Consider the following 25012-nt stretch of genomic DNA (forward strand, 5'->3'; position numbering starts at 1 on the left):
AGCGTCGTCGTCTTCATCTCCGGTGCCCGGAGATCGCCGCCGTAAATTCGCGTCGTCCAGAGCTTCCCCGACCTCGTCGTCGACTCTGCTAGTCCCTACGTGAGCCACTCTTATTTTTTCCCCCTGGAATCCCCGTCGTTCCCCTCCCCTAGCTAGCTTCCCCACCTCGGCCGAGAGCTTCTCGCCGCCGGCCATGGCGTGGCCATGGCCACAGCCACCGCAGCTCGCTCCCGAGCCCACCATCGTGCTCAGCACGATCGCATGAACCCGTAGACACCCACAACGCCTCCTGCCGTGCTCCCTAACACCGACCCCGAGCTCGCCCAAGCTCCGGCCGCCGCCGAGGTCGACGCCGTGCTCAACTCCGGCCACCTCGCGGCCTCCCGCCCGTTCCTTTGGATGCGGAGGAGCAAGAGCTTCTCCCTAGTGCCCTCAGCGCGCCAAACCAACGCTCGTAGCGCCAAACCCGCCACCACCCGAACTCCGGCCGCCGCTCACGAGCTCGCCGTCGTCGGTACCGGCCATCACCGGCACGGCCACCACCACCGTTCGATGCGCACGAGTCCCAGCTCGCCGTAGAACCCAACCGCACCCTAAACTGTGCCCTGTAGCGCGAACCCGATGCGTTTCCGCCGCTCCGTTGGTCGTCACCGGCGAAACTCCGGCGGGAGCTGACGTGGCTCCGTCATTAGGAGCTAACCCAGCTGGTTAATCAACCTACAGACACTGACAGTGGGCCCCACCCCTGGTCAAACCCCAGTCAGCGCTGGGTTTGACTGGGATTAGTTCCTGTGTCACTGACGTGTGGCCCCCACACGTCAGGTTTGACCTGGATCCGCCCTGTTGACCTGATGACGTCAGGGTGAGGTCATGCTGACGCAATATTCCTTTTCTGGAATTTAGTTTATTTTATAATATTCAGGAAATTCCAGAAAATAGCTAAAACTTCAATAAATCATAGAAAATTAACCGTAACTCCAAATAAAATAAATTATATATGAAAAATTATCAGAAAAATTCAAGGAATCCATCTGTACCATTTTCATGCATGTTAGAACAACTTATAGCTGCTGTATAGCACAAATCAATTAATTGGCATTTGAATAATCACATATGGAGTTTGAATTTGAATCATGTATTCAAACCAACTTCATTTAAATCATAGCCAAGTGCATTAGCCCAAAACACATTCATATTGCCATGTCATAGCATGCATCATATTGTCGCATTGCATTGATTGTGTTTTTCCTTGTTTGCCGGTATTTGTCCCCTCTCGATAGACGTGTACCGGCGATGTGATCGTTGACACTGATGAAGACCCAATGTTATCTTCAGAAGTGTCAGGCAAGCAAAACCCCCTTGTTCATTCCGATAAAATCCCACTCTCTCGCTCTTGCTCTCTTTTACTGCATTAGGACAACAACGATTCATCTGTTACTTGCTGCGGTAGTTGAACCCCTTTATCCTCTGCATGACCTGTCATTGCCACAGTAAATAGATGAAACCCACTAGCATGAGTAGGAGTTGTTTGAGCCCTGTTGTGCCTACTCATTCATGTTTGTTTGTCATGCCTGCTATTGCTTAGAGTTGAGTCAGGTCTGATTCATCGGGGATGAATCAGAGGTGTGTGAACATGTCCTACTGTGTGTGAGCTAAGTGTATGAACACGATTTGGTAAAGGTAGCGGTGAGAGGCCATGTAGGAGTACATGGTGGGCTGTCTCATTGCAGCCGTCCTTAGGAACTGAGTTCTGTGTTTGTGATCCATGACCAGTTACTACCACACATTGGGTTCCGGTAACTCGACCCCTCTCGACTTATTAATCAACATGATCTCTGTCCAGGAGTTGCAACTAGTTTCTGGTGTTTGTAGGTAGTGTTAGTAGTCTACCAAGTGGCACCCGGTACAGGTGGGCTTGGGACAGACTAGGCACGGTGGCACGGTGTACCAAGTGGCACCCGGTTGGTGGGCTTGGGAACCCTGCTCACATCGTTTGGGGCCGTAAGCGACACCCCGGCCGGATCTCCTTGCGGATGGAACCCAAATAGGCGATAAACCTGGACTAGAGACTTGTTCGGTTAGTCAGGTCGTGGCCGACTCCCTCGCCCAGCTTCCGCTTGAAGGTTGCCGAGGTACATGACGTGTACAGGGCGGTAAGTGGCGAGAGCGTGTGTGAAGAAGTACACCCCTGCAGGGTTAACATCATCTATTCGAATAGCCGGATTCCTCGGATATGGAAACTTGGACCCCTTGCATAGTTCATAGACAAGTGAAAGTGGATACTCTAAAATACGCAAGATAAGCGTGAGTGCTATGGATGGCGTTCTCGTAGGGAGACGGGAGCGGATCCATAGTGGTGTATTGATATGGTGAATATGTGGACTCGTGTGCGCCACCTCAAAAGAGTTACTTGCAGTCATAGTTCATGTTAGCCACCGAGTCAAAGCTGGCTTGCTGCAGTCAAACTCCACCATCCCTTTGTTGATAATGATGCATATGTAGATAGATCTGATGTAAGTCTTGCTGGGTACATTTGTACTCACGTTTGCCTATTTTATGTTTTGCAGAGAGACTTCAGTCTCGCTAGTAGTACCGCGTGGACTTTGACGTTTAGCTTGTTACCTCAGCTACGATCTTGTGCCCTCGGCAGGATTTGGTAGATAGTCAGGCTTCTCAGCCTTTTTCATTTATAGTTGTCTGTACTGAGACATGATAGCTTCCGTTTGTGCTTTGACTTGTATGCTCTGAGTGTTGGGTCATGAGACCCATGTTTGTAATATCTCGCTCCTCGGAGCCTATTGAATAAATACTTGAGTTCTAGAGTCATGTTGTGATGCCATGTTGTATTTGCACATATCGAGCATATTGTGTGTATGTTATTGAAATGCTTGGTATGTGTGGGATCTGACAACCTAGTTGTTTATCCTTGGTAGCCTCTCTTACCGGGAAATGTCTCCTAGTGTTTCCACCGAGCCATGGTAGCTTGCTACTGCTCCGGAACACTTAGGCTGGCCGGCATGTGTCCTTCTTCGTTCCTGTGTCTGTCCCTTCGGGGAAATGTCACGCGATGCATACCGGAGTCCTGTTAGCCCGCTACAGCCCGGTTCACCGGAGTCCTGCTAGCCCAGTGCTACAGCCTGGATTCACTCGCTGGTGACCGACACGTTCGATGTTGGGTCATGGATGCCTGTCCCTGTAAGTTTGTGCCACTTTGGGTTTACGACTAGCCATGTCAGCCCGGGCTCCTTATCATATGGATGCTAGCGACACTATCATATACGTGTGCCAAAAGACGCAAACGGTCCCGGGCAAAGGTAAGGCGACACCCGTGGGAATACCGTGCGTGAGGCCGCAAAGTGATATGAGGTGTTACATGCTAGATCGATGTGGCATTGAGTCGGGGTCCTGACAGCGTTGGTATCAGAGCCTGACTGCCTGTAGGATTACCAAGCCAAACTGGTCGAAGTTGAGTCTAGAAACTCTTTAGTGATATAAGGGAATTGATTGTGGAATGGAACGTAAGGCTCTTTTTACTCCTTATACCTTATGCCCTTCTGATCTGAGTCATCCTATCTTTCCTACGGGGATTAAGAACTAGGCTATCTCCTCTTTCTATCAGGATCACGTGTCACTAATCCGTAGACCTATAGAATTGTTGGATTTAAGCTTGAGTTCAGTTCCTACGACTTATGTATGTTAACTGTTGATCTCCAAACCTTATTATTGTGCTTCCGAGTGGTTATGCCACCATTTTTGTGAATGTCTCAAATCTTTTTGAGCATTTACAGCCGTTATGCTGTCCGAGTCATCCCAGGTTTCTAAACAGTCTGATGCATTTGCAAATCCCTTCCTTCCGTTCCTGATGTCCTTTTGGGCCAGATTAAGCACACTAATCAGTGAGTTGAGGTACTTTATTGCCTTGACATATATGTTGGAGCTGGTATTATGACCCTAGGTGTCTTAGGGGATCATCTAGTAATTTAGCCATGATTTGTGCCCCAGTGTGATGATTATGGCCTTTATTCTCGAAAGCATTCCGTGATGCTACTTAGTAGTAGGTATTCTATTCCTGGGTTTTCGAATCGAGATTCACTCTACTTACTTCATGTTGATAGTGTTTGCTAGTTCCTTTAGGATATTAGTAACTTTGCGATATCCCTCGAAGTTCGTGGTATTTCCTTCTTCCAAATACTATGAACCACTTTATGGCAGATATTTATTGGATCCAACGATCACAACCAGAGTGCTCTCGATGAGTTCTCCATGCTATATTGTGACTCTGCCAGTCCTATCTCTCTGCATGGGTTATCTGGAAGAAATGTTGATCTCGCTCGACATACTAATCTATGCATCCACAACTCAGAAAATTATATGTTCCTTTGAGTTGTTCTCTTTAGTTGCATTCTGACCCTCGTCTATCAATTGATAGTCAAGAGTATGCATGCATTCGTTTATCGATACCTATTACTCTTGTGGTCCGTCAAGCCATTCTATTCCGGAATGACTAGGAGTAACAAACTCCAGTACCTCTTCCATATCCAGGATTGGGTCAAAGAAGTTGTGCTCCGCAGAACAAATTGCTAATTCAGCTTTTGTTCTGTTCTATCTTGGAGTATTACCCCCTTTATGTCAGAATTGTCATGAGAACTGCACCAACTCTCATGAATTTTGACGTAGTGATACTTCTCACCATCATTAGTCATTCCTCGGTCTTCGTGTTGATGCAACCGGAATACGGACAAATGAATTGTGATGTGTGAAATCAATACTCCTAGCAACCTTGTTGCTTGGTAGTTAAAGGACAATAATTTCATTCTTAGCGTGTTGGCTTTTGAATCATCCTTCTAAGACTGATCGTGCTACCTAGTCCTTATTTCGGTGCACCCTTCGATCGATGAGTTAGGACCTTGTCAAGTCCTCACTCATTTGATCATATCGTCTTGCCCTCAAAAGCGAGATTGTTCTCGAGCTTAGTAACATACCGGTGGTTCGTGATTTTCTGAATATCTTCTCGGAAGTATTACCAGGTTGTCATCTGACCGCTATGTTGAGTTCGTGATCAAGTTGGTTTATTCCTGTAAACCACCCCTTCTCCAAGAATCTGTGTGGGATACCCCTGAGCTAGTTGGTCAAGCTAAACAACAACTTGGAGAGTTGGAAGATAAAAGCTTGTCCGACTTAGTTCATGTTAAGGGATATCTTTTTGTGTGTGTGTGTGTGTGTGTTGAAGAAAGATGATATCTTCATCAATTGGCCCTTGTGAACAATTGTTGGATCTATTATCTTACCCAAACCTTTGATTGAGTATGGGCTATCGTCAAATCAAATCAGAACCAACGATATTCGTAATGTTGTCTTACTCGTGGTTTTTCCTCGAGCATACACCATTATATTCTTGGTCTGACCAATGCTATCACCGTGTTCACTTAACTATGGAATTCCTTCTAAAAGGAAACCCGGATGAATTGTTGTTGAGCCCATTGACAACATCCTTATCTCCTCCATGATTTTGTTGAACATTAAGCTAGTGTTGGAAACTTTTGAAAGCATTTCTTCATGCTAGTTCATGAAGCATATGTTCGGATGTAAGAAGTGACTTCCTCCAGTTCATGTGCATTTGATGCAAGTTGCCGCCGTGGACTCGAGAAAGTCAATGTTGTTTCCTTTGGAATCATCCCAAATCAGTCATGCATACGTGCGAAGTATTCTGTGGTTCGGAGACTTGCAACCTCCATTCCATATGTATATCCTAGCACACCAAGCCACTGATTGAGTTGTTCAAAGATAAAGGAGTCTGTCCAAGGTGAACTCTTTGGACTTCCACGCGTAGAGACTTCGATGTCATTAATGATGGTTCTCCATCTGAACTCGGTAGTGTTTTGTTGTAAGACTACCATGTGATAATGTTTGTCTGGGACAACGTGTTCACATGTGTGTAGCAGAACCAGCTCATGTTTTGGAGCTTGCTATCATAGTTTATTTCCCGAGAATCTCGCAACGTCATTTCGTCGATTTGTGTTGCAAACTTTCATTTTTCTTCCTAGACTCGATGGGTCTGGAATATCCTGACACCAACCAGATCTGAATCTCAGGCAGATATAATGGTTGGAACATTTCCCAAGGACTATGATACTGGTCCCTTGATAACCGGTAAAGTGGATGTCATGGCCAACACACCCAGCCGGAAGACCTATTATTGTAGTATCTTGATTGAAGAAGTTGGCCACCTCCCCATAAGGATTTCGTAGGGTTTTACTCCAATAAGTTACCCCTTATGGATTCTTGAGCTCTCGAAGTCCGACCTTTTACTTGATGTTCTAGATACCAAACCATTTCAATGAATGGGATACGCTAGCACATCAAGGAGAACATTAGAAGCGGAGTGCTAAATGTCTCTCGGTCGATCATCCAGATTTTCTTTCCTTGGCATGGCTAGGGTGAAATCTGAGAAAGTGTTATCTTCCTTTGCATCTGCATCTTCCACCGGTATTCATCATGGTAGTATGTTGTGTTGCCAGGATCCTTGACACGGATGTTGGTAAAATCTTGATGATTATGGAAATGCTCAAGTTCTTGAGAGCACGCATAAGTGCTAGGTGTTATCTTCGGCACTAACTGGGTTTGCTCTCAGCTTCCTCGGTTATGCTATAACTTTTCAAACAGTGGATTCACTCTCTATTGTTGGGTTCTTCCCCAGTTACCAGAATCATTCCCAGCATTTGCATTTTGTTCCCAGCTTGCACCGCCAATGTGCCATTCTACCATGGGTCTCTTCCATTTCCGGTGGTAAGCAAATTCATCCATTACGTTGTCTTCAACAAGGTAATCCACATCTTCCAAGTTCGAGTATGCCATTCTACCGACCCCCGCCAATCGATTGCTGTGATTTGCCTTAGGCTGTTATAGAGAGTCTCAATGATCTCTATATCAAAGGTAATTCTTTTTGCCACCTAAGGGATATATCTACGAGTCACCGTCCCTAAGGTGCCTCGTTGTGGTATCATGGCAACTCAACTCCTCGCTACGTTGACAATCGTTTACCACCTTTTTAAGTGTGGAATTGTTGTCCACCTAGTGAACCTTCGTCATCCGTTTCTTTCCACCCCTCTTGATGTGTATCTCGTGTCTCAACCCGAGAGATGGTTCTATGTCTCATTCCGTGAGTTGTTCGACCTTCAAGAAGATCGACCCTTCTAGAGTCTCCTTCTTCCCTCCATGTCATGTTGGCAGGATTTCTCAGAACAAGACTTCAAGACAATGATGGTGATCGAATCAACGCTCTTATGAAGTGCACCCTGGATCGTGAAGATTATACTAGTTTGCGTTTCCCCTTCATCTTACCCTACGCTTGAATCTCGGGTCGAGATTCTTGTTTAGTGGGGGTGAGTTGTCACATCCCTAGTTCTGGCCTGACCTAGGCTTGCTTCCATCTGTGCATCATGTTTAAATTTTTGAAACTTGAACTGAGGAATTCAGAAGCCTCAAAACTCTAAATAAAAGAAGGGCAAAAACCCTAAAATCTCATTCATTGTTCCAAAATGCTCTTCTTAGATGTTTAATATTTTTTGGCAAGGGTTTTGATCCAAACCAAAAATAATGAACATTTTAAAAGGATTTATTTTTGGGACTTTGAATTTAAATCATTAGCTATTTGAATTTGAGTTATATTCATATAATTAGAATATAATTTCAAATATCCCTGAAATATTTTATGAGCTTTTGGAAAAAAGTCCATCTAGCAAAATAAAAATATTCACAGGAGTCTTGGCATTGTTTGAATTATTTTTAATTCAAAACAGTGGCAAAAGAATTAAATAAAAGAAAACAGAACAGAAATATAAAATAAAAAGAGCAAAAGCCTACCTGGCGCTCACCTGGTAGCCAAACCGGCCCAGCACTGCAGCTGGCCGGCCCAGCCCGCCACCGCTACCCCCCCTGTCGCCTTCCTCCCTTGCCAGGAGGACGGGCACGCGCCCAGCGCGCGCGGCCACGCGCCCCGGCCACCTCCTGCTTCTCCGGCCACCTCCTGCTTCCCCGGCCCTCCTAGACGACGCCACGGAGCGCCACGCAGCCCCTGGCTCTCTCTCACTCTCTCCCTCGCCTCATCCTCTCCTCTGCTCTTTCTCTCTCTCTGCCCGAGCGGAGCTCGTCGCCACCGACGCCGTTCGCCGCGGCCACAGCCACCCCCTCGCTCCCTCTCCACACCCCTGAGCTCCGTCCCGACCCCATGGAGCTGCACACCGACGCACGCGACTAGAGGAGGCCCCAGTCGACCGGAGCGTCGTCGTCTTCATCTCCGGTGCCCGGAGATCGCCGCCGTAAATTCGCGTCATCCAGAGCTTCCCCGACCTCGTCGTCGACTCTGCTAGTCCCTACGTGAGCCACTCTTCTTTTTCCCCCGGGAATCCCCGTCGTTCCCCTCCCCTAGCTAGCTTCCCCACCTCGGCCGAGAGCTTCTCGCCGCCGGCCATGGCGTGGCCGTGGCCACAGCCACCGCAGCTCGCTCCCGAGCCCACCATCATGCTCAACACGATCGCATGAACCCGTAGACACCCACAATGCCTCCTGCCGTGCTCCCTAACACCGACCCCGAGCTCGCCCGAGCTCCGGCCGCCGCCGAGGTCGACGCCGTGCTCAACTCCGGCCACCTCGCGGCCTCCCGCCCGTTCCTTTGGATGCGGAGGAGCAAGAGCTTCTCCCTAGTGCCCTCAGCGCGCCAAACCACCGCCCGTAGCGCCAAACCCGCCACCACCCGAACTCCGGCCGCCGCTCACGAGCTCGCCGTCGTCGGTACCGGCCATCACCGGCACGGCCACCACCACCGTTCGATGCGCACGAGTCCCAGCTCGCCGTAGAACCCAACCGCACCCTAAACTGTGCCCTGTAGCGCGAACCCGATGCGTTTCCGCCGCTCCGTTGGTCGTCGCCGGCGAAACTCCGGCGGGAGCTGACGTGGCTCCGTCATTAGGAGCTAACCTAGCTGGTTAATCAACCTACAGACACTGACAGTGGGCCCCACCCCTGGTCAAACCCCAGTCAGCGCTGGGTTTGACCGGGATTAGTTCCTGTGTCACTGACGTGTGGCCCCCACACGTCAGGTTTGACCTGGACCCGCCCTGTTGACCTGATGACGTCAGGGTGAGGTCATGCTGACGCAATATTCCTTTTCTGGAATTTAGTTTATTTTATAATATTCAGGAAATTCCAGAAAATAGCTAAAACTTCAATAAATCATAGAAAATTAACCGTAACTCCAAATAAAATAAATTATATATGAAAAATTATCAGAAAAATTCAAGGAATCCATCTGTACCATTTTCATGCATGTTAGAACAACTTATAGCTGCTGTATAGCACAAATCAATTAATTGGCATTTGAATAATCACATATGGAGTTTGAATTTGAATCATGTATTCAAACCAACTTCATTTAAATCATAGCCAAGTGCATTAGCCCAAAACACATTCATATTGCCATGTCATAGCATGCATCATATTGTCGCATTGCATTGATTGTGTTTTTCCTTGTTTGCCGGTACTTGTCCCCTCTCGATAGACGTGTACCGGCGATGTGATCGTTGACATTGATGAAGACCCAATGTTATCTTCAGAAGTGCCAGGCAAGCAAAACCCCCTTGTTCATTCCGATAATATCCCACTCTCTCGCTCTTGCTCTCTTTTACTGCATTAGGACAACAACGATTCATCTGTTACTTGCTGCGGTAGTTGAACCCCTTTATCCTCTGCATGACCTGTCATTGCCACAGTAAATAGATGAAACCCACTAGCATGAGTAGGAGTTGTTTGAGCCCTGTTGTGCCTACTCATTCATGTTTGTTTGTCATGCCTGCTATTGCTTAGAGTTGAGTCAGGTCTGATTCATCGGGGATGAATCAGAGGCGTGTGAACATGTCCTACTGTGTGTGAGCTAAGTGTATGAACACGATTTGGTAAAGGTAGCAGTGAGAGGCCATGTAGGAGTACATGGTGGGTTGTCTCATTGCAGCCGTCCTCAGGAACTGAGTTCTGTGTTTGTGATCCATGACCAGTTACTACCACACATTGGGTTCCGGTAACTCGACCCCTCTCGACTTATTAATCAACATGATCTCTGTCCAGGAGTTGCAACTAGTTTCTCGTGTTTGTAGGTAGTGTTAGTAGTCTAACAAGTGGCACCCGGTACAGGTGGGCTTGGGACAGACTAGGCATGGTGGCACGGTGTACCAAGTGGCACCCGGTTGGTGGGCTTGGGAACCCTGCTCACATCGTTTGGGGCCGTAAGCGACACCCCGGCCGGATCTCCTTGCGGATGGAACCCAAATAGGCGATAAACCTGGACTAGAGACTTGTTCGGTTAGTCAGGTCGTGGCCGACTCCCTCGCCCGGCTTCCGCTTGAAGGTTGCCGAGGTACATGACGTGTACAGGGCGGTAAGTGGCGAGAGCGTGTGTGAAGAAGTACACCCCTGCAGGGTTAACATCATCTATTCGAATAGCCGGATTCCTCAGATATGGAAACTTGGACCCCTTGCATAGTTCATAGACAAGTGAAAGTGGATACTCTAAAATACGCAAGATAAGCGTGAGTGCTATGGATGGCGTTCTCGTACGGAGACGGGAGCGGATCCATAGTGGTGTATTGATATGGTGAATATGTGGACTCGTGTGCGCCACCTCAAAAGAGTTACTTGCAGTCGTAGTTCAGGTTAGCCACCGAGTCAAAGCTGGCTTGCTGCAGTCAAACTCCACCATCCCTTTGTTGATAATGATGCATATGTAGATAGATCTGATGTAAGTCTTGCTGGGTACATTTGTACTCACGTTTGCCTATTTTATGTTTTGCAGAGAGACTTCAGTCTCGCTAGTAGTACCGCGTGGACTTTGACGTTTAGCTTGTTACCTCAGCTACGATCTTGTGCCCTCGGCAGGATTTGGTAGATAGTCAGGCTTCTCAGCCTTTTTCATTTGTAGTTGTCTGTACTCAGACATGATAGCTTCCGTTTGTGCTTTGACTTGTATGCTCTGAGTGTTGGGTCATGAGACCCATGTTTGTAATATCTCGCTCCTCGGAGCCTATTGAATAAATACTTGAGTTGTAGAGTCATGTTGTGATGCCATGTTGTATTTGCACATATCGAGCATATTGTGTGTATGTTATTGAAATGCTTGGTATGTGTGGGATCTGACAACCTAGTTGTTTATCCTTGGTAGCCTCTCTTACCGGGAAATGTCTCCTAGTGTTTCCACCGAGCCATGGTAGCTTGCTACTGCTTCGGAACACTTAGGCTGGCCGGCATGTGTCCTTCTTCGTTCCTGTGTCTGTCCCTTCGGGGAAATGTCACGCGATGAATACCGGAGTCCTGTTAGCCCGCTACAGCCCGGTTCACCGGAGTCCTGCTAGCTCAGTGCTACAGCCTGGATTCACTCGCTGGTGACCAACACGTTCGATGTTGGGTCATGGATGCCTGTCCCTGTAAGTTTGTGCCACTTTGGGTTTACGACTAGCCATGTCAGCCCGGGCTCCTTATCATATGGATGCTAGCGACACTATCATATACGTGTGCCAAAAGACGCAAACGGTCCCGGGCAAAGGTAAGGCGACACCCGTGGGAATACCGTGCGTGAGGCCGCAAAGTGATATGAGGTGTTACATGCTAGATCGATGTGGCATTGAGTCGGGGTCCTGACAGCGCATAACTTGTTATGTGGTTGGTACTTCAATCCTTGTACCATTTTGTTGAAGCATATAACTGTCTGCATGCAGGCTGAGCTGAAGACGAAAGAAAACCAAATAGCCGACCTCCAAGAAAACCTGAAAACCCAACAAGCTGAAACCTCCAAAGCAAAAGAGGAATTAGCCAACGCTTTAAGCGCCATGGAGCAGCTTAAGGAGAGCTTCAAGAAGAAACAGGCGGATTGGGCCACTGAAAAGTCCACTTTAATCAAACGAGCAGAGGATGTCGAGGATGCACTAAAACCGGTGGCGGATGAATTGACCAGTATAAAGCGGCACGTGCATACTACGACCACTGCTATCTTTGGTAAGACAGTTTGACTTCTGAATTGACTCGGCCTTCTTACAGAGCGGCCGGTTTAACCCTTATGATATTTCAGGGACACGCACTGGTCATTTGGGTTCAGATGTGCGGAAAAAATTGAAGGCCGTCTACACGTTGGTCGAACAGCTGTATACTGGTGCACAGTGGATCATCTGTACCGCATCTCACAACAAACCGGCGCCCACTTTGATTCAAGATACCCTGATGAAACTGTCGGTGCTTCCCGCCTGGGTTGAAGAGCTGAAGAAATCTGCTGCTCGAACCGGTGCGATCAATGCCTTAATGCGGGCAAAAGCCTGGGTGCCGGATTTTGATCCTATTGAAGCGGCTCAGGTCTATCCCATCTTGAAAGAAGATGGGTCAGAATTTAGTGATGCGGATCAGCGAGCCATAAACCGGGAGGTGCGTCCGCTAGCTTGTCAACTGGCTGAAGAAGCAGACTTGTCTCGTTACCAAGCTCAATATGATAATCAGAATAAGCGAATAGCTGCCCCAATTCATGAGTCAGAAAATCTTGTCCCTCCAATCCATAAGCACACTTACGCTCCCGATATTGACCCATCATTGCTGATCCACGATGAAGCTGTTTTTCAAGCATTAATGGGAATAGACTGGACAACTGTTGATTTCCAGCCACTAGGTAGAGAAACGAAGGCTGAAGCGACGCAGGGTGACCCACAACCATCAGGCCAGGCTGGTGACCAAGCTTGAACCGGAAGCCGGTTTTGAAACTGCCTCTCCTTTGCGAAAAACAATGATATTATTATGGGCACCGTGTTGCCTTGTAATAGGCTAGCTGATACTTTTCATGTTGATATGCCTTCGTGCATAATTTGTTCTTCTTGTGGTGATGAACTTTCCAAAGCACCTTCTGCAATAAAAAACTCTTCAAGTGCCACCGTGGTTGTACCGTCCGGCGGAATATGATGTCTGCATATATGAAGTAAAAATATCCAAAAAAAATCTTAAGTATATGACCAAATTTTTGTGATACATAATACCTGCCCTCGTTGAGCATGAAGTTGGCTTGGCCAATCTTGAAGCGGAGTTTTGCAAACCCACACTGTTGGAGGAGATAACAGCACCTGTATATATATGACGCTGGTTTACCATGTAAACCGTGCCGGGTTATAATAAACACCGTGTTACTCCATAAGAGGATGTTAACAACAAGGATCAAACCGGGCAAATAGTCTCCGGATTGACGTGAACTATGTTCCGTCAATTGATTGGTTAAAAAACTTTGTCGGTTTAAAAAACACAATAAAAAGCAAAAAAACCCTTCAAAGAAAAGTGTAAATCAAGTGCAATGACAAAACGTTGCAAAAAAGGTTTATTTGAGCTGATCAGATGGTGTTACCATGGCCGAACACGACCAATCTCCCGTTAGGTGTAACTATGGTTCTAGTCAGCCAGGTCCCCAAATGAAACCATGGCATTTATGCCGATCAAGTGGCATGGTCATGGTTCGGGTTCGACCAAGCCCCCAAGTGATTCTGTGGCCTTAAGCCGATCAAGAGGCATGACTGGTTCAGACATGACCAAGTCCCCAAGTGATCTGGTGGCTTTCGCCTATCAAGAGGCATGGTATTGGTTCGGGCATGACCAAACCCCCAAGTGATATAACATGATGTTTTTAAAAAACAAACTCAAGGGGTAAACCGGAGGCCGCTTTAGAGCAACTCCGTGTAAACTCACATGATGTAAAAGAACAAATACCCCGCTTTAGCTGAGGTTCCGGTTTATTATATTTAATCATAATATATACATTGTCGTAATATGTACATAAGTATAGCCAATGGCTCAGGTATAGTAAGGCCGAAGATGAGCTATGTTCCACGGCCTGTTAGTCTCCTCCTCTGATGTACGTAAGTCTTTATGCTCTCGAATATCAATCAGATAGTACGACCCGTTGTGCAGATTCTTGCTGACCACGAAAGGCCCCTCCCAAGGTGGGGATAACTTATGCATATCAGTCTGATCTTGGATGAGCCGAAGCACCAAATCCCCTTCCTGAAAGGTTCTGGTTCTGACTCGGCGACCGTGATAACGACAAAGATCCTGCTGGTAAATCGCCGATCGGGTGGCTGCGATGTCACGCTCTTCATCCAACCGGTCCAAAGCATCTTGCCGTGTTGTCTCGTTGTCCGCTTCAATATAAGCCGTTACACGAGGTGAATCATGACGGATATCACTGGGGAGAACCGCATCTGCTCCATAAACCATGAAGAACGGTGTGTATCATGTTGATTTGTTGGGTGTTGTATTGATGCTCCATAACACAGATGGTAATTCTTCTACCCAACAACCCGGCGTTCTCTGCAAAGGAACCATGAGCCGGGGCTTGATGCCTCTCAAGATCTCTTGATTAGCTCTTTCTGCTTGACCATTGGACTATGGATGTGCCACTGATGAAACGTCGAGCCGGATGTGCTCCCGTTCACAGAACTCCTTCATAGCACCTTTGGACAAATTGGTACCATTATCTGTGATAATACTGTGCGGAAAGCCAAACCGGAAAATCACCTTTTTGATGAACTGAACCGTCGTGGCCGCATCACACTTGCTAACAGGTTCTGCCTCCACCCACTTTGTAAACTTGTCAACCTCCACCAGGAGGTGGTTCTTCTTATCTTTGGACCTTTTGAAAGTCCCAACCATATCCAGCCCCCAAGTCGCAAACGGCCAAGTAATTGGAATCATTCTCAATTCTTGAGCCGGTACATGGGCACGTCTTGAAAATCTTTGGCAACCATCACATCGTCTGACCAGATCCTCCGCATCAGCATGAGCAGTTAACCAATAGAAGCCATGGCAAAACGCTTTAGCCACCAGCGACTTTGAACCGGCATGGTGACCACAATCTCCTTCGTGGATCTCACGCAAAATTTCACGGCCTTCTTCAGGAGACACGCAGCGTTGAAAAGCTCCTGATACACTGCAATGATGCAACTCGCCGTTGATCATAGCCATGGACTTGGATCGCCGGATTATCTGCCGGGCCAGAATTTCATCCTCTGGCAACTCGCCCCAGTTCTTGTACGCCAGGTAAGGAAGCATCCAATCCGGAATAACATGAAGAGCCGCCACCAATTGAGCCTCTGGATCAGGAATAGCCAAATCCTCTTCACCAGGGATCTTGACCGACGGGTTATGCAGCACATCCATAAAAACATTGGGCGGGACCGGTTTGCGCTGAGAGCCCAACAGGCTTAAAGCGTCCGCCGCTTCATTTTTCCGCCGGTCCACGTGGTCCACCTGATAGCCTTTGAAATAACCTGCAACAGTATCCACCTCCCGACGATACGCTGCCATGAGTGGGTCCTTGGAGTCCCAAGTTCCAGACACTTGCTGAACCACAAGGTCTGAGTCACCGAAGCACTTAACTCGACTTAGATTCATCTCCTTAGCCATCCGGAGACCATGGAGCAAGGCTTCATACTCAGCTGCATTGTTAGTACAAGGGAACATTAAGAGGAAAACATAACAAAACTTATCACCTCATGGGGAAGTTAATACGACTCCAGCCCCCGAGCCTTCCAACTGCCTGGATCCGTCAAAATGGATGGTCCAATACGTGTGATCCGGCTTTTCTTCAGGTGCTTGCATCGTCCAATCATTGATGAAATCAACAAGTGCTTGAGACTTAACCGCTGTCCGAGGCACATACTTCAAACCGTACGGCCCCAGCTCTATGGCCCACTTTGCAATCCGGCCAGTTGCTTCCCAGTTCTGGATGATATCTCCCAAAGGAGCAGAACTGACCACCGTAATTGGGTGCCCTTGGAAATATTGTTTAAGCTTCCGGCCTGCCATAAAAACTCCATACACCAGCTTCTGCCAATGCGGATACCTTTGCTTGGACTCGATTAGCACCTCGCTGATATAATAGACCGGTCGTTGAACCGGATGCTCCTTGCCTGCCTCCTCTCGCTCCACCACAATAGCCACGCTGACCGCCCGAGCATTAGCAGCAACATATAGCAGTAACGGCTCCTTGTCAATGGGAGCGGCGAGCACACGTGGATTGGCCAACTGCCGCTTTAAGTCCTCAAATGCTTCATTAGCGGCGGAGCACCAAACAAACTGATCCGTTTTTTTCAACATCTGATACAAAGGGATTGCCTTCTCACCAAGACGACTGATAAACCGGCTTAACGCGGCAATCCGGCCTGCCAGGCGTTGAACATCGTTGATACACTTCAGTTTAGCCAGGGAGGTGATAGCCGTGATCTTCTCCGGATTAGCCTCAATTCCCCTGTTGGACACCAGAAAACCCAATAGCTTGCCCGCTGGTACACCAAAGACACACTTGTCCGGATTAAGCATCATCTTGTATGTTCTCAGGTTATCAAAGGTTTCCTTCAAATCATCAATCAGAGTCTCCTTCTCCCTGGACTTAACCACGATATCATCCACGTAAGCATGTACATTACAGCCAATCTGCTTGTGAAGACAATTTTGTACACACTATTGGTAAGTTTCCTGGGCACTCTTGAGCCCGAAGGGCATAGACACATAGCAGAAGGCTCCAAAGGGAGTTATAAATGTTGTCTTCTCCTGGTCCTTAACTGCCATTTTGATCTGATGATAGCCAGAATATGCATCCAAAAAACTTAAACGCTCACAACCCGCCGTAGCATCAACAATTTGATCAATACGGGGGAGGGCAAAAGGATCTGCTGGACAAGCCTTATTAAGATCTGTGTAATCCACACACATGCGCCAGGTGCCGTTTTTCTTGAGGACCAGCACCGGATTGGCAAGCCACTCAGGGTGAAAAACTTCAACAATAAAGCCAGCTGCTAAGAGCCTGGCTACCTCTTCTCCAATCGCCTTGCGTCTTTCTTCGTTAAACCGGCGGAGGAACTGTTTCACCGGTTTATATTTAGGATCCACATTAAGTGTGTGCTCAGCGAGTTGCCTTGATACACCTGGCATGTCAGAGGGCTTCCATGCAAAAATGTCCCGATTCTCACGGATGAACTTGATGAGCGTGCTTTCCTATTTCGGATCCAAGTTGGCACTGATGCTGAACTGCTTGGATGAATCGCCAGGTACGAAGTCAACAAGCTTAGTTTCTGCTGTCGATTTGAACTTCAGGGCCGGATCATGCTCCGTAGTTGGCTTCTTCAACGGAGTCATGTCCGCCAGATCAACATTGTCTTTATAGTACTTCAACTCCTCGGTGGCACAAACCGACTCTGCATAAGCCGCATCTCCTTCCTCGCATTCCAAAGTGATTTTGCGGCTTCCGTGAACCGTTATTGTCCCCCTGTGAGCCGGGATCTTGAGCTGCAAATACACATAACAGGGCTGTGCCATAAACTTGGCGTAAGCCGGTCGCCCAAACAGGGCGTGATATGGACTCTGGACTTTCACCACTTCAAACGTTAATGTCTCCGACCTGGAATCATGGTCATCCCCAAAGGCCACTTCCAGAGCTATCTTACCAACGGGATATGCTGATTTTCCTGGCACTACGCCGTGGAACACTGTATTGGACGGTTTGAGATTTTTATCTGTTAGTCCCATACGACGGAAGGTCTCATAATACATGATGTTAATGCTGCTCCCTCTGTCCACGAGCACCTTGGTGAACTTATAACCTCCCACCTGAGGCGCTACCACTAGAGCCAACTGACCCGAATTATCGACCTGGGGAGGGTGATCCTCTCTGCTTCATATGATTGGTTGTTCCGACCAACGTAGATAATGGGGTATGGCCGGTTCAACAGAGTTGACCGCCCGCCTCTGAACCTTCCGGTCTTGCTTGTTCAAGCTAGTGGTGAAGACATGGTGCTGCCCACTACTCAACTGCTTTGGGTTGCTCTGGTAACCTGACTGTTGCTGCTATTGGTTGTAACCACCCTGGCTGTTCTGACTATTTTGACCATTATGTCCGCCCAGATTACCATTGAATCCTGAACCGGAACTTCCTCCACCGTAACCTGGCACGGATCCTGAGCCACCGCCAGATTCATGATCATACCGGAAATTATTAGAATTCTTGAACTCCAGCATAATAAAGCAATCCTTCCAAAGGTGGTTTGCTGGCGCCTCCTTCGTCCCATGTCTTGGACAGGGCTAGCTTAGCAGATAGTTTAGGCGGTTTGGGTTAGGGTTGGGTGCTCCATTACGATTTTTCGGTCTACCCTTGCGTCGCTGGCCATTGTCCTGTGCGTTGGTATTAGCCACAAAGTCCATGTTACCATCCGCTTTACGCTTGCCTCCACCACCATTGCCTGCCCAGTGATGTTGCTGACCTTTGGAGCTGCTGTTCTTCTTCCCTTTCCCTGTCTTGTCATCATCAGATTTGGGATCCTTGGTACTATCAGAATCAGCATATTTCACCAAAGCAGCCATGAGGGTCCCCATGTCGGTGCAATGAGTCTTCATCCGTCCCAACTTTAGCTTCAGGGGCCCAAACCGGCAGTTGCCTTCTAGGGTTAATACTGCGGTGTCAGCGTTGATGCGGTCTGAGGAGTGCAACACTTGTGAAACCCGGCGCACCCAATGAGTTGTTGATTCACCTTCCTCCTGGATGCATGCAGCTAAGTCCACTATCGACATAGGCTGTTTATAGGTATCCTTGAAATTGCTGATAAACCGGGCTCGTAATTGGGCCCATGAACTGATAGAATTAGCCGGCAAGCTTTTTAACCAAGTACGGGCCGTTCCTTCAAGCATCATGGTGAAGTATTTCGCACATGCCGCGTCATCCACATCAAGCATCTCCATGGCCATCTCATAGCTCTCCACCCATGTCTCTGGAGGTTGGTCCGCCGTGTAATTTGGTACCTTGCGCGGGCCTTTGAAATCCTTGGGCAGGCGCATGTTGCGTAAAGCGGGGATAAGGCAAGGCACCCCCAAAGAACTAGAAGTAACACCAGGTTCAATCAAGGTGGTTGGACGAACCGGCGTGAGCTGCCGAGCCTGATGCTGTGTGGCTAACTCGGCGTCCCTGCGTGCGTGGGCCCGGTCCACCACTCCCTGAGCGTTATCAGCACCACCCACCGGGTTGTTGTCACGGGGTGCCCCACGAGGTTCATTACTCGACACTATTGGTTCATCCATATGTCTGCTATAGCTTCGGCTTGGACGGGGGGTCGAGTGGATCCGGTCGCGGCTGTACGAGTACGCTTCCTGTTGGGCCAAAGGTGTCCTCAGAAGTTCCTTGACCCATCGCGTCTCTACTGCCTACGACGAATCACCTTCAATTGGAATGGCCTCTAGCCGTGCAGCAGCGGCAACAAGATTGTCCATTGGGTTGGAGTAGTGACCCGGAGGTGTTGAAGCAGCCTGAGGTATAACGGTGTTTTGATGAGGCGGGTCCATCTCACGAGGCTGAACCGGTGCACGGGTCCCAAGGGCTTCTGCCCGGTTTCCCTCCAGCGGATTGCCTGCTCTTGGTCCTGGAGTGTTGAAAAGGTCTCTGGCCTCGAAAACCGGAGGTAAGCGGGATCGGTGCTTCCTCCTCATGACTTCATGCGACGCGCTCTGGTCCAACATAAGCCTGTAGGCATGTGCGTCTAAAGCGGCCCGCTCTGCGGCCATCCTGGTGTCCTCAGCCGCCAGATCCGCCTTGGCCTGGGTGATCTGTTCCTTTACCTTTGCAATCTCCGCGTTGTGAACGTCCCGATCCGGCGGATTAACTTCCGCCATAAGCACAACCAACGCATCAAATAGTTCTGATAGAACCTGAGCCGGCGGGCGCACAGGGCCTCCTGCCCCGGCAGCCGTCGCCGCTGCTGAATCGGAGATTGTTGCCGCAGCTGTCAAAGAATGAAGCGTTTCTTGTGTTCCGGCCATGAATATTCCAACCCGGTTGGGCAGATCAGAGGGGTCCGGAATACTGTCGCCATCGGAACAGCTCCCAATCCGGCTATCTTGTAGTTGATAAAGAGATTCGGTTTCTCTGGTCGAAGATTCATCACCGGAACAAACGACGGTCGCGCCGCGAAATTCCGATCCGTCCTCATAACTTCCTCCATGGATGACTCCCACGAAGGCACGCTTCATGGCCGATTTAACCCGGGCGGATCGCGCGCGCTGAGCCGTCTCGACGAGGTCGGTGCCGATGTCCGGCTCAGGGCCCGGTTCACCGATCTTGCCAATGAAAACGTGAATGCTACCAAAGGGGACCCGGTACCCATACTCAATTGAGTCGGCCTCGGGGCCCCAGCCTGCGTCGTCGATGTAGAGCTTGTCGCGACGACTCTTAGTCATCCGGCCTACAGCGTAGCCCTCAAGTCCTTCAAAGCGGCCCTCCAAGAACCAGAAACCATCGTGCGATTGCCCCACGGTGGGCGCCAACTGTCGTGGTTTTGTCACGGCAGATGTCCTAGAGAAAGGACTTAGTCGTGGAGCCATCGCGACGGGTTAGCTTGAAGGGGTTAAAGTGGACACAGGGACGCAAGAGGGTTTATACTAGTTCGGCCCCTTCGATGAAGGTAAAAGCCTATGTCTAGTTGTGATGGAATTGATGGGGTTTCGATGACTAGGGAGCAAACAAGCTTCGCATATGTCTCGAGTTGTTGTCTGTTGTTCTTGAACCGCCGCCGGGTCGTCCCCTTATATACACGGGTGACACCTGTCTGTTCACAGAATCCCAACACCGGTTGATATTCGTATCCGGGTTGGTCTCTCCTTATTCCTAACTTACAATACAAGTTTATATACAAATTCCGGTTTACAGCTACAAGTCTTGAACCGGCTATGGGCCTTAGGCCCTCATCTGCCTTCTTGGGCTTTATCACTTCTGGAACTACTGATGAAGTTAACCTGGCCCAGATAGGCCGGTTTACGCCCAGAAGTAATATCCCCAACAGAGGGCAACGGCGAGAGAATGGCCGGCGCAAGCAGCAGAAGCGAGCAGGGAAGACGGCAGCGGGCGGCTGCACGCGGGAGGTGAGGCGCGGTGCGGGAGCGGCGGCTAGCAAGTAGTGGAGCAGGGAGGGGGGACATAAGGCGCACTGCGCACGCAGGAGAAGCAGCACGCAGGCGGCGGCGACGTACAACAGCAGCTGTTGCAAGGCAGCAGGCGGGGCTACCAGCCGGAAGCAGGGGAGGCAGCAGTGGCGGCGCGGCGAGACGGGCCTGGGCGGCCTCGCGCGCAAGGCATGGGTGCGCAGGGGGCTCGGCTAGGCGCTGGGCGCGCATGGTGGGACGACCGGTGTGGTCGGAGCATGCACGGGGGGCGTGCACCAGCGGCGCCGCGCGCGAGCGGGATAGGTCTACGGCAGGTGTGCCGGGGAGCGGGCGCGGATCGTGGGCGCGCGGGAGCGCGGCCACGCACGTGCTGGGTGCAGCGGGAGAATGACGCCGGCGACAGAGAGGGGAAGGGAGGAAGCTCACGATGGTGCGTAGGGACTAGGCAGCGAGGCGTGAGGAGGAGGAGGGGGACGTCATGTCGCAGGGGAGGCAGGCCGGCGAGGAGGAGGAGGCAGGCCGGCGAGGTGGCATCTCGGGCGGCGGCGGCGTCGGGGATCAATCCCGATCGAGAAGGGGATCGGGGGAGGGAGAGGGAACCGTGGGGGGAGTGGGGTGAGGGGGTGCTAGGGTTTGGTGGTGGGCAGGCCATATAAGCGAGGGGTTGTGGGTCGGTCAGCTAGGCCATTCGGCCCAGTGGAGGGGGGGTCTACTTCACCTTTTGTTTAGCTTTTGTTTTTATTTTTTATTGTCACTTCTTATTTTAATTATTTTCTTTTCTGTTTTAAATCATTTTTGAATATTTAGGCATTTTCTAAAAATGAGTTTTCTCCATAATAATTGCCAGTGCAAAATTTGGCACCCACCGTACATTTTTGTTTGAATGTTTGAAATTTTTTATCGTTCGACTAAATTTGAGTTTGAATTTTGTATCGGATTCAAATCAACGCGAGGTTATCAATAGTAACCAAAGTGACATGGCATCATTAGCATAGTTTTACTGTAGCTTAATTATCCGGGTGTTACAAAACTCCTCCAATACAAGAAATCTTGTCCCAAGATTTTAGGAGGTAGAGGGAAACAGTGCGGGGTATTCATCACACAGGCGGTCCTCGCACTCCCAAGTGGCTTCATCTTCAGAGTGATGCGACCACTGGACCTTGAGGAACTTGATCGCCTTCTGACGTGTGCGGCGTTCAGCTTGGTCGAGAATGCGGACCGGATGCTCTTTATAGGAGAGGTCCTATTGCAATTCGAGCACTTCATGATCCACTGCTCGGATTGGGTCCTTGAAGCAGCGGCGGAGTTCTGACACGTGGAACACATCGTGAACCTGAGAAAGGTTTGACGGTAGCTGTAGGATCGAAAGTATGTCTAGAGGGGGGTGATTAGACTACTTGACCAAATAAAAATTTAGCCTTTTCCCAATTTTAGTTCTTGGCATATTTTAGCTATCTTAGCACAAGTCAAGCAATTTCCACACATTTCAAGCAAGCATGCAAAAGAGTATATGAGCAGCGGAAAGTAAAGCATGCAACTTGCAAGAATGTAAAGGGAAGGGTTTGGAGGATTCAAACGCAATTGGAGACACGGATGTTTTTGTCGTGGTTCCGATAGGTGGTGCTATCGTACATCCACGTTGATGGAGACTTCAACCCACGGAGGGTAACGGTTGCGCGAGTCCATGGAGGGCTCCACCCACGAAGGGTCCACGAAGAAGCAACCTTGTCTATTCCATCACGGCCGTCGCCCACGAAGGACTTGCCTCACTAGCGATAGATCTTCACGAAGTAGGCGATCTCCTTGCCCTTACAAACTCCTTGGTTCAACTCCACAATCTTGTCGGAGGCTCCCAAGTGACACCTAGCCAATCTAGGAGACACCACTCTCCAAGAGGTAACAAATGGTGTGTTGATGATGAACTCCTTGCTCTTGTGCTTCAAATGATAGTCTCCCCAACACTCAACTCTCTCTCACAGGATTTGGATTTGGTGGAAAGAAGATTTGAGTGGAAAGAAACTTGGAAAGGCTAGAGATCAAGATTCATATGGTTGGAATGGAATATCTTGACCTCAACACAAGTGTAGGTGGTTCTCTCTCAGAAAATGTGTATTGGAAGTGTAGGTATGTTCTGATGGCTCTCTCCTGGAATGAAGAGTGGGTGAAGGGGCATATATAGCCTCCACACAGAATCTAACCGTTACACACAATTTGCCAGACTCGGTGGGACCGAATGGTTAAACTCGGTCGGACCGATTCAGCAAACCTAGTGACCGTTAGGATTTTCGGTGGGACTGAGATGCAACTCGGTAGGACCGATATGGTTAGGGTTAGGGCATAATGTAATCTTGGTGTGACCGATTACACAAACTCGGTGGGACCGACACTGCTAGGGTTTCACAAAGTCCTGAACTCGGTCACACTGATTTGCAATTCTCGGTCAGACCGAAAATTACATGTGCAATGGCCTGAGCCGAATCGGTGGTACCAAGTTCCACAACTCGGATGGTCCGAGATGGTTTCGGCGGAAACCTAAGCCTACATTTTCAATTCAACTCTAATCTACGGAGTATTTTGACTGGATAGAAGTGTTTCAATCGTGGTAAGAATCATAATGAACACAATGTGCTAGGAATCGGACGAGGATAGCACTGTGATCGAGTCCATACCCTAGTTTGGCGATGAACTCGCTACGGCAGCAACGTCGGGGAAGAATTCCGTTGACGGCGGCGGAGACCAGCAACAGGAGGCGGATGGAGACGAGGAGGACGATCCGGAGACCCAGGAGGCAGAGCGAGCTATGTGCGGGCGAAGGGGTTTCGGAGAAATTTCCAAAATTTTGCCCGTGAGTATATATAGCCCGCCCCTGTCGGTGTGACCGAGTGGAACAACTCGGTGGCACCGAGATTCATAACTGCAAGCAGTTACTGAAACTCGGTGTGACCGAAAGGTTCAAATCAATTGCACCAAGATTGAAAACCTACATCGACTTAGTGATCTCGGTATGACCGAAATGGAGGAATCGGCCAGACTGAAACGCGCAAAGAAGTTTTGGAAGTTTAAGTCTATGAAGAATCGGGGACTCCGAGTGCTCCTCACACAGAGTGGTTCGAATCTGACTTGATCAAATTTTGTGATGTAGCATGAATAAAGTTTGAGACGAGAAAAGCATAGATAGCTAGAGAGGGTTCTTAGGCATTCTTGTCCATCCACTTGGCAAAAGAAAATAAAACCAATCAATCAAAACAACAAGTGGATGTCCTCGAATGAGTAAAATATGCAATCAACATGCTCACACAATAAAATGGCAATTGAAATATGTGGCAAAGCATGCACTACCAATTCTAGCATCTATCAAACAATTGGCGATGACTAGGTCATCTATATATGAGTATATTGACTTAGGAGTCAAATGAGAACATTTGATCATAGGTCATACTCATCGTTTAAGCACAAGTGGGGTTACCACTTTTACATAAAGCATTGTTGTGTTCACACCATTAGAGTTGCTTTAGCTCAATTCTTACAGTAAAGCTCCCCCTAGATGTGAGATCCCCCCTAAGAGGGATGAACTAACCTTGGGTTTTGTCGATGATGACTTCATGTAGATGTTGAAGATGTGGATGCTCAATGTTGATGTAGATCATTTGGAGCTATCCATTGGAGTGAGTTGCACTTTCAATACCTACACGGGTTAGTCCCACAAGGAACAAACAAGGATATCCATAGACATAGAGTGATGCACACACAAGATGATGTCCATGAAAGCTTTTAGGTTACCTTGTCCCTTGTCTTACCAACAAGAGGGTTTGTGACTCCTTGAACTAGTGCAAGATGTGGAAGTTGATTGCACTTGTTCTTGCCAAGATGATAAGAGTGAAGTATGTTGGCGGAGTCACCCTCAAGAACTCTCTAGTTCTTCTTCTTCGGGATCCACACCATCTTGATGGGAATCCTCGGAGTTGTAGTTGTACTTGATGAAGTGGAACTTGATGTAGTCTTGGGAACCCACTTGACCAAGGCC

The sequence above is a fragment of the Triticum dicoccoides genome, chromosome 4A, assembly GCF_002162155.2.
Source record: "Triticum dicoccoides isolate Atlit2015 ecotype Zavitan chromosome 4A, WEW_v2.0, whole genome shotgun sequence".
Classification (NCBI taxonomy): domain Eukaryota; kingdom Viridiplantae; phylum Streptophyta; class Magnoliopsida; order Poales; family Poaceae; genus Triticum; species Triticum dicoccoides.